Source organism: Jaculus jaculus, chromosome 2 (assembly GCF_020740685.1).
Source record: "Jaculus jaculus isolate mJacJac1 chromosome 2, mJacJac1.mat.Y.cur, whole genome shotgun sequence".
Taxonomy (NCBI): Eukaryota; Metazoa; Chordata; class Mammalia; order Rodentia; family Dipodidae; genus Jaculus; species Jaculus jaculus.
Window position 1 is genome coordinate 176,043,218 of NC_059103.1, and position 13,503 is coordinate 176,056,720.

General features: G+C 36.6%; 1 pseudogene; it reads right to left on the reverse strand.

Annotated features, from left to right (window-relative positions):
• Window positions 1-6,318: 6,318 nt before the first annotated feature.
• LOC123458897 lies at window positions 6,319-6,427 on the reverse strand (annotated as a pseudogene).
• Window positions 6,428-13,503: the final 7,076 nt, after the last annotated feature.

Consider the following 13,503-nt stretch of genomic DNA (forward strand, 5'->3'; position numbering starts at 1 on the left):
TTCCATAATGGCAGGGGGAAATGATGGTAAGAGCAGAGAGTGGACATCACCTCCTGGCTAACAGCAGATGTAAAACAACAGCAGGACAGTGTGCCAAACACTGGCAAGGGGGAGCTGGCTCTAACACCCATAAGCCCGTCTGCAACACTACACTGCCTCCAGGAAGCTACAATTCCCAAATTACCACTAACTGGGTACCTAGTATTCAGAATGCATAAGTTTATGGAGAGGCACCTGAATCAAACTACCACAGGGAATGATGTATATTTCATAGAAGAATCACTTGAGTATTGTTCCACAGGGTTCTAATAAGTATGTATTGATGAAGTACTTGTTTGTGGTTAAAATCCCAGTTGTTGGGCTGGAGAGATGGCTTAGCGGTCAAGAGCTTGCTTGTGAAGCCTAAGGACCCCGGTTCGAGGCTCGGTTCTCCAGGTCCCACGTTAGCCAGATGCACAAGGGAGTTCGTTTGCAGAGGCTGGAAGCCCTGGCGCGCCCATTCTCTCTCTCTCCCTCTATCTGTCTTTCTCTCTGTGTCTGTCGCTCTCAAAAAAATAAATAAATAATTTTTAAAAATCCCAGTTGTAAGGAACATGGAATTAATTGTTCTTTAAAAGGATAGATTGAGATGAACTGAGGCACAGGTTCAGATTGATAATCTCCTTCTGACATTTTTCCTCCCAAGTGATGAGTTTTTAAGTCTGTAAGATGTCATAACAAGTTGATATGCGCTCCTGCTTTCATTTAGAGGTCCAAGTCTGTCCTAATTGAATTTGTGTTTCTAAGTTGTTTACCAGGTTACAAGTTCTATGAATATATACTTCACCAATATAATATTGGCCTAATTGCTAGAGCTAGGTTGTAAATTGCTTAAGAACTTTCCAAGAATCTCTAGTTGGCATTGTGAGTTTTAGTGATACCCATGTTTAAATTAGAATATGTACTCACAGTATTAAAAAGTATATGAACTTGAGCTTGAGAGATGGCTTAGTGGTTAAGTGCTTGCCTGTGAAGCCTAAGAACTTCGGTTTGAGGCTCAATTCCCCAAGACCCACTTTAGCCAGATGCACAAGGGGACTCACACATCTGGAGTTCTTTTGCAGTGGCTGGGAGCCCTAGCACGCCCATTCTCTCCCTCTCTCTCCTCTTTCTCTCTCTATCTATTGCTCTCAAATAAATAAAAATAAACCAAAAAATAAAAAATAAATAAATTATATGAACTTGTATTTGTAAGTAGGAAATTAAGATTGGGAAATTGAGAACATTCTGTTAGAGAAGGTGTAATATTTAATCTTTACTGTCAAATTGAATGGATTTGGAATCATCACCTCTATGAAGGTCTGTGTAGTTGTTTTCAGATAGATTTAACTGAGGATTAAAGACCCTGAATCGTATGAATTGAAGTCCCAGACTGCACAAAAGTAGAGAAAGGAGGAAGTCAGCTAGACACTAGCATCCATTTCTCCTTGTTCCAGACTCTAGACCAACGTGATCAGCCATCTCCAAACCTATCACCATGCCTTCCCTGCTCTATCAACTGTCCCTTTAAAGCAGTGAGCCAAAATAAATGTCTCCCTCCTCAAATTCATTTTGTCAGGTACTTTATTACAGAAATGAGGAAAACAAGTACTATCGATGGGAGCTTTACACAGTGCAGGCCTCCTATACAGTGATTGTTTTCATCTTTTCATCTAATATCCTTTCTTTTATTTATTTTCTGTTTTCTTTATTTTCTACACCTTGTTGTACCATGGGTATTGGGCAGAGATGCATCTACAATGGGAGGTAAACACCAGCCCATATACAATTAGGTACAACAAACAAATCTCAGATAGGTGGGGCTGAGGTAGAAGTCTATGACACAGGAATAACATATTAAAAAAAAAATTCCAGTACAAGGGGCTTACAGGACTTATACATGAGCTCTTACTTTGAGGAACATATACACCCTGGTCAGAGTTTTACTGAGCAGCATTTTGTTTGGCCCTTTGAGTAGGATGCTACCTCCTCAACACTGGATCTTGCCCTGTGGATGACCATATACCTCAACAAGGAGGGGCCAGCGGGAGTAGGACATGGACGAGCCTAGTAATGGTCCCAAATTGAATGTATTCACTGAGTAAAGAACTAATTAATAAAATAAGTAAATAAATAAAATCTAGCTTCTTTCAGACAGTTAAGTCAGGGGCAGGAGAATAAACAGAGAACCAGAAGATGTCATGCCACTGGCTTTGACAGCTTGAACTCTTCCAAGATGGCTGCCAGTGACACTCTCCCAGCAGGAACTTCCTGCTTCCTCCTCAGCTCAGCTTCTCTGGGTCAGCCTCAGGAGTCCACAAACCAATCAGATCTTGGCACATGTGTTTTTAATGCTTGGAACCCCCTGGTGGGATGTGTTCAAATATGTCACCCTAAATTTTCTGTAAGTGAGCAGCAGTGGGTATCTGGATCCTCAGAAAATGGACCACTGGGTTCCATGTAATTTTCAAAAATGGTAACAATGAATAATCTAGAGCTGTGTTATGCCACTTATAATTTATAGCTTGGATCTTAAAATTTTCCCAAAGCCCTCCAAGTTGATGGCTTCATTTCCAGGGTGGATACTTTCAGTGATGACGGTATTTAAAGGATGCTGAGTGTTGTAGTTACTCTGTTGCTAGGACAAAGCACCTGACCAAAAACAGCTCATAGGAATAAGGGGTTTAGTTTTGACTTACAATCTTGAGGGAAAACTCTATAAGCACGGCAGGGAAAATATGGCAGAAAGCAAAGAGCAAGCTAAGCTCTGGCGAGGGGGAAGCTTAACTATAACCCTCTAAGGCCTGCCCTGGCAACACACACTGTGGTGGTTTGAAAATAAACGTATATTTCCCATAGCTTCAGAGAATTATATTTTTTTAAATTACACTTAAGTCTCTAGCAGGCAGAGCCCTGTTGGGGAAGAGGCATGCCATTGGGGTTGTATCTTAAACCCAGACCTACTAGATGTGCGGAGAGCCAGTTTTGCGCTCTGTCTGTTGAGGTTGCTGGTGTGCTTTTTACTCTCTGTGCTGTGGATGCATGCTGGAGTGAGCCAGCTTCTTCCTCTATGACTGATATTTCCCTGGATTCTGCAAACCTGAAATAAACAATTTCCTTCCATAAACTGTTTCTGGTCATGTATTTGTCCCAGTAACAACAACAACAACAACAACAAACGACAACCACAACACACCTCACACCTCTCTGCCAGCAACTGTGCACATCCCAATTTGCCATCAGGGGGTTCCAAGCATTACAAAGCATTACAAACACATGAGTCTATGGGGCCTGTGCTTCAAACTGAAAGAGACATAAAAAAGCTAGCTGTTTTCTTGGTGAACTGCATACCAGCACAAGGGTGAAGGAGATCAACACAGAGAAAAATCAAGTCCTACAAAATTAGAGAGTCAGAGCCTCAGAGGCCCCCAACACCTCATCACTGAAGCATACCAAAAAATGAACCCAACATGGCTCAGGGAAATTTTGCAGAAGAGGGAGCGGAAAGAATGTCAGAGCCACATGTTGGGTCATGATATGCAGACATTTATCCTACCCATAACTGTGGGCTGACTCCAGCATGCAGGACCCATATACCTCAGCAAGGAGGGGCCAAGGGGAGGGGATAGGACATGGACGAGCCTAGTAATGGTACCAAATTGACTGTATTTGCTGAGTACAAAACTAATTAATAAAATAAGTAAATAAATGAATAAAAAATGAAAGCTAGCTTCTTTCAGGCTAAGTCAGGGGCAGGAGAATAAAGAGAGAACCAGAAGATGTCACACCACTGGCTTTGACAGCTTGAAGTTGCATCTATCTGCTCAGGTCTCTTCCAAGATGGCTGCCAGTTACACTCTCCCAGCAGGAACTTCCAGCTTCCTCCTCAGCTCAGCTTCTCTGGGTCAGCCTCCGGAGTCCACAAACCAATCACATCTTGGTTCATCCTGAGTCTGATGATGAGGCTCATCCAAATTGGATGGCTGATCTATACAAAGGAGGTTACCTACACAGTCCAGCCTATCTTTTTGCTCTCTGACCTGGCTTGAACACATATGCAAGTCTGTCTGTCCTTCCAAGTCTGGCTGCAAGCAACTTGGCTGGGAAAGGGAGAGCACTTCTCTCAGCCTTGGCATTTTCCTGCTTGCCTTCTATCTTTGTCCTGCTCTTGGGTACCTTCTAACTTTGATTACATGTATGACTTTTCTTTGATCTGTACTTGACTCATAATCCTCTTTGGTCTTTTATTTAAAGGGGACATTTTGCTTCTTATGCTTTGGCTTCTACATGTGGGCGTCTTTCCTTCCCTTTCCCTTCCAGCCAGAAAAGGAGAACTTTCTTCTCTGGCTTGAGTCTTTCAGCCAGTTTCCTCCCTGCATCTTAATCCCTCCCTAAAATAAAACTCACAATTCATAAAATCTTCCTTAATGAACTTTCATATTTCAACCTTAGAGTCTATTTGTTTTCAGTTCTTTGGTAAAATAGACAAGGTCCCAAAAGTTATGGCTCATAAGCCCTCTCAGAAACCCCAAAATCTGGCATCATAATGACCACATTCCACTCCTGACCCATAGACTTAAGACTATCTCATGATACATTTAGTCCCACTTTAAAAATGTCCATAGTCTTTAACAATCCTAATAGTGTTCTAAAATACAGAGTCTCATCTGAAACTCAAAATATTCTCTTAACTATGAGACTGTAAAATGAAAACACAAGTTGCATACACATAGCACAGGGTAAATATTCTCACTGGGAGCCAGGAGGCAAAGAAAGATTGAAACAATGAAAGGTCTAAAACAAGTATGGTAAGTATCAAATCCTGAAACTCCATTTTTGCATCTGGAACCAGTAATGATTTCTCTATGGTACAAATTCTTCCCCTCCAACTGGGCTACTTACAGCCTGGGGAAAAATCCACCCCTAGCCAGGATTTCTACTTAGTGGCCATCCTTTAGCACTTGAATCCTCCAAATCTTTGTGTCTTCACTACAATCCACAGTTCATCCTCATGACTCCATACTAAGCCACTCATCACCTCTATTTAGGGACTATCCCCTGCTTCGCATTGCCTAGGGTCCATCTCCCTGTTGCAAATCCAATGGCTCTCTTTCCTGAATTTGTCATACCTCCAAAGCCAGTACCAGATGGACTAGTGAATGGGTTATTCCAGGTGGGAATAAAATCCACTTTGAAGATTTGGAAAACATTTTCCACATTCTTCTTTAAGGCTTCTCCTCTAATCAGGATCAGCATGCTTCTACTGTCCCACTGCAGTACAGCTGACCCAGTCTCAATGGTGGAAATCTCTCAAACAATTTCAGCTAAATAAGACTGGCGGTCTCAGACCTGACCTTTCATTTCTATTTGAGTCAAAATTTCCATGTTCTTCTGCTGCTTTTCTTGCCAAACACACCAGTAACTTATCAGTTCAACTTTGCTCAAGCTCTTGGGATACATAACAGCATCAGCAACCTCTGATGTAAACATCCTCTAGCCCAGGTCTGATAGAGTTCTTCTTCTGATCATAAGCCAAGCCTCTGTAGTCTGTAGTTCTACCTGCATTTAGGTCTTTCAAAAAAAATGGGCCATCAAACTCTCCTTAGAGCACTTCAATGAATCTCTTAATTTAAAGTTGAAAATCCTTCGACTTTCCTCCCACAAATCAATTCCCAAAGACCCAAATACCATACAGTCAGGTTTCTAGCAGCAACAAAATCACCCTCCTGGTACCAGATTTCTGTTTTAGTTACCGTCTCTTTGCTGGTGAAAACACATGACCAAAACTAGCTGATGGGAAGAAAAAGTTTATTCTGGCTTACATCTTGAGGGTAAGCTCTCTCAGCATAGCAGTCAAAGGATGGTAGAGCACTGCTGGGCATCACGTCTTACCATGACAAGTGTCAGAATGTAGCAGGAGTGATCTGTGCTCTGTCAGGGAGAAACTGGTTATAATATACCAAAGCCCACCCCTAGCAATATACCTCCTTCCAGAGATACTCCACATCTCAAATTGCCACCAGCTGTGAATCAGGTAGTATAAAAACATGAGTGTATGGGGAACACCTGATTAAAAACAACATCACTGGGCCTAAATGGATACCATAGGTCATTGAGAGTATGTCCTTGAAGGAGATTCTGCCTATTCCTCTTGCCCTTATATTTCCTGGCTTTGCTCTGTCACTGCCCCTCTGAAGTACTCCCTCAGCAAGGCCAAAGCAGTGGATAAACCTATCATGAACTAGGATCTAAAAAACAATGAACCAAAATAAATATAACCTATTATGAATCAATTATCTCAATTATTAAATTACAATTATAGTAATATGCCTAACATAAACCTCAACTTTCATTGAACTGATAAGAACACATACTACACTTGATCTTAGCCAATAGGCTGAGAAATGGTTCAACTTCTATTGAACAGTTTGCTTCTATAATTGATTTTCCTTTTTTAAAAAAAAAAACTTTTTGTTCATTTTTATTTATTTATTTGAGAGTGACAGAGAGAGAAAGAGGAAGATACAGAGAGAGAGAGAGAGAGAGAGAGAGAGAGAGAGACAGACAGACAGACAGACAGACAATGGGTGCGCCAGGGCTTCCAGCCACTGCAAATGAACTCCAGACGTGTGCACCCCTTGTGCATCTGGCTAACGTGGGTCCTGGAGAATAGAGCCTCGAACTGGGGTCCTTAGGCTTCACAGGCAAGTACTTAACTGCTAAGCCATCTCTCCAGCCCTATAATTGATTTTTCTATACTATTTCATTGCATATTTGAATTAGGCACTCTTTAAAACTATGTGAAAGAATACTCAATGTGAAATTTAGAAAATGGATTTAATACTGTCTTAATATGTTTTGTATCTCATAAATGTAACTACTTCATATTATGATTTAATTGGTTTGGTATAATATGCATTTTGTGGTTCAAACACAACATGTAATATGCATAGAAAAATTCAAGCATAAACTATTACACTAAGGAGAAAATATTGCAAAAATGTTACATGGTCCAGTCAATATATACAATGAATGAGCCATATCACATAAAAGAGGTGTTATAATTGAAATGTTCTTTAATATTTATTTTTATTATGTAAATATAATATCCTCCATCTTTGTTTTTACCTTAATTGGCACTAGGTTAAACTCTAGAGGCATTAGATTGTTACTCATATTAGATGGTTCTTTCAATTTGTACCTAGGATTATGACATGACTCATGGAAGATGCTTTGTAGAATAGCTGCTTTTTCAGAGATGACTAGAGAGAGAAACTAAATGTGTTTTGCTTGTTTGTTTCTTGTTTGTATTTATTTTCATCTTATTAGACTGAGATCTGCTTTGCTAAATTATTTTAATTCTCATTTTCATCTCGAGAAATTCAGTTTTTCAAATTAAAATCCTAATATCAGCAATTTCCCTGGAGAGAGAGTTGCTTCTACCATGGCCAGAGGCAGTACTCCTGAGTAACAAAATAGTTTGAAGGCTTCCTTCAGCAATAGCTGTGGTTATGAATGTAAGAGTTCTATTTGGCATGCTCTATCCTCCACAGCTCCTCAGAAAAACTAATGTGAGACATAATCATGAAGTTTTGTTAGAGATATGATATTACTGTTAGAATGTTTGCCAAAGGCACATCAACAAACAACAATAACATTTCTGATGACACTTTCTCCCTTTTCTTCACAAAGTGATTCTCCAGACTAAGTAAAATACATTTTATCTCTGCAATCTAATCTAATCTAATCTTGTAATTCCCATTCCTACCAAAGTAAAAGTCTTGCCAAATAGGGAATACAGAACCACAGCCTAAGATGACAAACCAACTGTGGTTTGTCTTGTTTAGTTCTGTTTGTAATGTTGTATGATTTAGTTTAGTAAATGTGATGACTTACAAGGTAATCTATCTTTTACAAGAAGTCATAACTAGGACACAGGGCCGAGGAGAACAAGATAATCTATGTGTATGTGTGTGTGTGTATAAATAATGCAATATTGTATGAACATCATTCTGAGCTCAGTATTAATTGTACATGTACACGTACATCATTATTCTTATTCATATAATTGTCTTTGCTCTTATATTTCCTTATTTATAAAGGAAACAATGATGGAACTATGTGCCCAAGTATGAAAAGGTACTAGTATGAAAAATGAATTTCCTTCTCAGATGAAGTAGTAGCAGAGAACTATCTGAATATGGAATTGTGGGGTTAAAGCCAGATGTTTGAACTAATGACAGGATGGATAAATACCCTTGAGACAGTGAGAATTGTGAAAATATCCTGACTATATAAGGTGAATTTCACCATGTAATCGTATCCTAAAGTACTTGACATGTGGTGTGGATAAAGTATGATGATTTTCAAATGATTTCAGTGACTAGTCAGGAAGAGTGGACATGCAGTTAGTTCTGTGACTTTTTCTCTAGCTCCAGGGATGTATGAGGATTTGAATCCTCCTGGAAATCTTCAAGTCAATAAATGGTTGGATATTTATCTTTCCTGATGCAAGATGAATGACAAGCTACCTAAAAGTTTTTTTTAATCAGATGAAAAACCTGTACATCATGTCCAGATGTTTATTTAGTCACTAGTGGCTGACTGATAAGACAGATGTACACTCAAAATTGAGTGCTAGCTATGTACCACTGAGCAGCCAGCTATGAAATCTGATGAACTTCTGATTCTATTGTGACCACAAATAACTTGAGGGTTGAATGCCCCAGGTGTCAGAACTGTCTGGAAGATACTATACCAGTTTTGTCCTGTTTCTTTGCATCCTGACATTTCCTTTCCTTTCTTCTTTCTTAAAGCTAACTATACTGAGTGTCCAGTGAAATCAGTTTCATCCTGTGAGCTGGATGTCAATCTAAACTCTAGACCACTACTGTAAACAGAACAGAGTGGAGGTACAAGTGGCAGATAAGATTGTCACATGTGGTTATTAGTTTTATCACACATATTTTATTTCAATGTAAGAGTATAAGATTAAATTTACACACAACAGAATCTACAACCTAGATATAATTATTGTTAACATAGCCTTAATATTGAGTTACATACATATATAGCAAAAACTAGATCACATAAATGCATTCTTTTATACATACTTTCCTCACATTTCTGAAATACACACACAGACACACACACACACACACACACACACACACACACACACACACATATATTTACATTTTTTTTGTGTTTTTAGACAGAGAGACATATATAACCACAAGCCACAAATTTGATGTTCCTGAGGCTGGCCTTCATCTTTCAATACTCCTGCCTCTACCTTCCAAGGTCTAGAATTACAGTCCATACCAACAAATATCATCATTTTTAATGGCTGCAAAATTTTCCATCAAATAACTCTCACAATATTTATCTTGTTTCTTATGTTAAGTAACAACTATCAAAATTTTACTATTAAAATACTACTTTTTTTATGCAGATGATTAAAACTCTTAATTTATTATTCCCCAAGCAATATATAAAAAGGTGTACCTACCTATTCTACCAACATTGATCTTTTTAAAGTGATAGTTGAATAGATATTTATGTATTAAAATTTATGTTCTTTTTAAAAAAAATTACAAGAAGAAGAGTGTTGTAGTAAGCTCCACATTGCTGGAATGAACTTCCAAACAAACACAATTTATTGGAGTAACAAGGTATATTTCAGATTTATAGATTCAGAAAAGTTCCATAATGGCAGAAGAGACTGACATCCTTTCACAGATCCAAGCAGAGAGAAACCATCACCAGCCAGCAATCACCAAAAGCAACCAGCAGCAGGGCTCCAGGACGAGCTGAGAGTACTGCACATGCCTTTGGCTTGGAATTCAGGTCCTCCTAATAACATTTTAGGGCTCAATCCTGGGATCTTCCTACACTGACATGTCTTCCATCCCAGCTAGAAATCTGTTATAATCTTTAATAAAATATTTGAGTCTATGTGGGTTCATACAGTCAAACTACCACATTCCACCCCTGGCCCCAAACAGACTTATAATGACCACTTATTATAAATTGAATTCAATCCAACTTCAAAGGTCCCATAGTCTTTGTTAACTTTAAGACTGTCCTAAATTCCCAATTCTCATCTGAGATTCAAGACTATCTCTTAACTGAGAGCCCTGTAGAATCAAAACAAGTTATATAATTCCAACATATAATAGCACAGAGTAAACATTTCCATTGGAGTAAGGCATAACAAGGAGAGACCTCTTCTGGCCAGGCTACTGGAAATCCAACTTACAAGCTTTAATAAAACATCTGAGTCTATAGGTGAGGAGGAACTTATATTCAGACCTCCACAAAGTGCATGAAAATCCTGTCATATAAGGATAATTGTTAACAGCTCAATGTTTCGACTTTTCTACACTTTTCAAAATATACATCCTTATGTTACTGAAGATAGATTACATAGTACATGCTATTTTTACTTAATATTTCACAAATAATTTCTAATGAAAATTTGATATTCTGCATGCATTTCAGAATTTCAGTAGTATAGCTTTTGCTATAACATAATGATACTGTGATACACATCATTATATAGGATGTTGCCCACATGTTTATTTCCGTGATATTTTTATCTAACTCTTGAATTTTGGGGTATAAGAAAATAGCACACATATATTCAAATTATCTAAAAAATGCTAAACTTGCCTTTATTCACAGTGTACATTACTATCCCTTTGTACCTAGTGCACCAAAATTGAATTTAATATATAAATCTTTACCACAACATGCAGCAAACAATATTTTTAATAAGAGATTATAAATTCAATCTAACTTACTGTTATTTAGTATTCATTGACTATTATTATTTCTTTAATGTAGGATATTTTTGGTAATTCATCTTGCCTTTGAAGAACTATTTCAGGACCAACCAAAGAACTAACATTGCCCTTTATCCAATTGTGGCTCGTGTTTTAATTTCATGTAGCAATTTTGTTGAGCTGCATTTTAAAATATTTATGTAGTAAAATTTAGCAGTCATTTCTGGTATACTTTCTGCTATAGAATTTTTTCATTTATGTATAATTATTGAGTCACTAAAATTATTTCCTCTAGTAGTTAATTTCAACCTAGAAAAATCACTAATTCATTTAAAGTTTTTTTTCTGAATTTTCCAACAGTGATGCTTTCATCAACTTGACCTATCATTTCCTTATGCATTCATTATAATAATACATATCTTTTCATATTTTTTCTTTTCATACTTTTTAAAATAAGCTTTAATGGCAGATAGAACATGTCCCAGAGACATTTAATAATCCACATAGACTTTTGTTTCATTCCAATTATAATACCTTAAGATTTTTCAGAGGACTTCAGTGAAAGATAGATTTAACAAAAACTTTCACCCTAATAATACTGGTGTCCAGAAGAAGATAATAATTTTATGATCCTCATGAAAGTCTTATATAGATTATGACTATATTTTGCACATTTAGCAACTAAACTTCTCTCCAGCCTCAGATATAACATATTTATGTCATAAAAATGCCTTACTTATCATTACACCCTTACTCCTGCTAGTAATGGATGCTAACTTATTTAGCAATACTACTTCCTTGTTTTTATTTCAAATTATACCATCTACCTGCATATCTAAATAATATGGTTTTGCTATGCTTGATACTAAACTAAACCAAATGGCTATCATATTTTCTCTACAAGTTCAACTAACTTGTTACACATACTTCATGCTTTAGTTGATACTTCTTTTAATATTTAGTTGACTCTACTTCCATATTAAATAGATTAGTATTCTATCATTTGTATATTATCATACTTATACTTTTTTAAACACCAGTAACTTTAATTTTGGATCTATCCTATCTCTGACTAATGACATCGCTTCTAGCTGAGAGAATTATTAGTTGTTCATCACTATTTCAATTCTTGTCATTGTTTTGATATATATATATATATATATATATATATATATATATATCAGGTAAATTATTACACTTATATTCTTGTTTTCTGATATATGTTTTTATAAAAAATGTATAATGCTACCCGATCATATTATGGTGATGTTCAAGGAAATCATTCAGTTTTACTTTTTTGAATACTGATTAAAATTTATACTTATATTTAGATGTAACCTTTATTTTATACTCTTGATAATCCCTATCTGGAAACATAGCATACCCTTACTTAATATTCTTTAGGAAAATTTAATTTGTTTCAAATTTTATAATCTGTTTTCCTTAAGTTTACCTCTATGGTTTATATAAACTATGAATGAGGTATTTAAAATTATAATTTACACATTTGTGATTCATTAATATTTATATAATTGGATTGCAGAATGAGTTTTCTTATTAGTTCTAATAGCCTTTTGATGTATTTTAAAGGTTTTTACATTAAGTAAACATGACATTATTTATAAATTTATTTACTTTATTTTACATATACCTTTTTTCTTTTATTGCAGGGTCTTGAAATCCTAGACTGGTCTCAGACTCTTGGTCCTCTTGCCTCTGTCTTATGAGTAAGGATTTTAATGTATTTGCCAATATCCAGGTTGATTTTAAATATTTAAATTTGGAGGCTTTTTCTTCCGGTCAAGCTGAAGTAACAGTTATCAGATTTATCTACTTCAAACAATGAGAGAACAAGTAAAAAATACTTAAAATCATGTTAGGACTTTGGGAGAAGACAACACAAAACTATGATTTCTAAGGGAAAGGAGACAAACAAAATAAGTCATGTAATTTGTCTATATCTTGAAGTATACCCCCTTCTTCTCCTCTAGCTATTTCAGAGTTTCAGGTAAGTGAGGTCCTGGATCCATTTGGAGGCTATTGTTTTGTCTTGGGTGAGAGATAAGGTCTACTTTCATTCTTCTGCATGCAGAAATCTAGTTTTCACAGAACAATTCATTAAAAATGCTGTCTTTTCCTCAATGTGCATTTTTGGTATTTTTGTCAAATTTGTGTGGCTGTAGTTACATGGATTTATACCTGGATTCTCTATTCTACTCTATTGATCTACATGTCAGTTTTTGTACCTCTACCAAACTGTTTTTATAACAATGGTTCTTCCTTTCTATAATTTAGGATGAAATCTGTCCCCCAGTGGAACTGTGATGCAGATTAGTGAGACCTTCAGAAGTGCTTGGATTATTAAAAGAAATTAATGCAGTTTCATGGGAATGGATTTTACAATGAGGGCATTTATTACAGAAAAAGTTATCCTTTATGAGTTCTTTCTTCTGCACAAGCCCACCTGTAGATCTGCTATGCTGTTATGTTATGAAATAGCACAAGACTTTCACCACATACTGGTGCTGTGATCCTGGATTTCCTAGCCCCAAGAATTATAAACCTAAATAATCCTCATTCTCATATCGGTTACTCAGTCTTAAGTTCTCTGTTACAGCAAAAAGTAATGTATTAAGGCAGCATATTATTTTGTTAATGATGAAAACTCCAGTGATATAGAAAAAAAAAATAAAACACC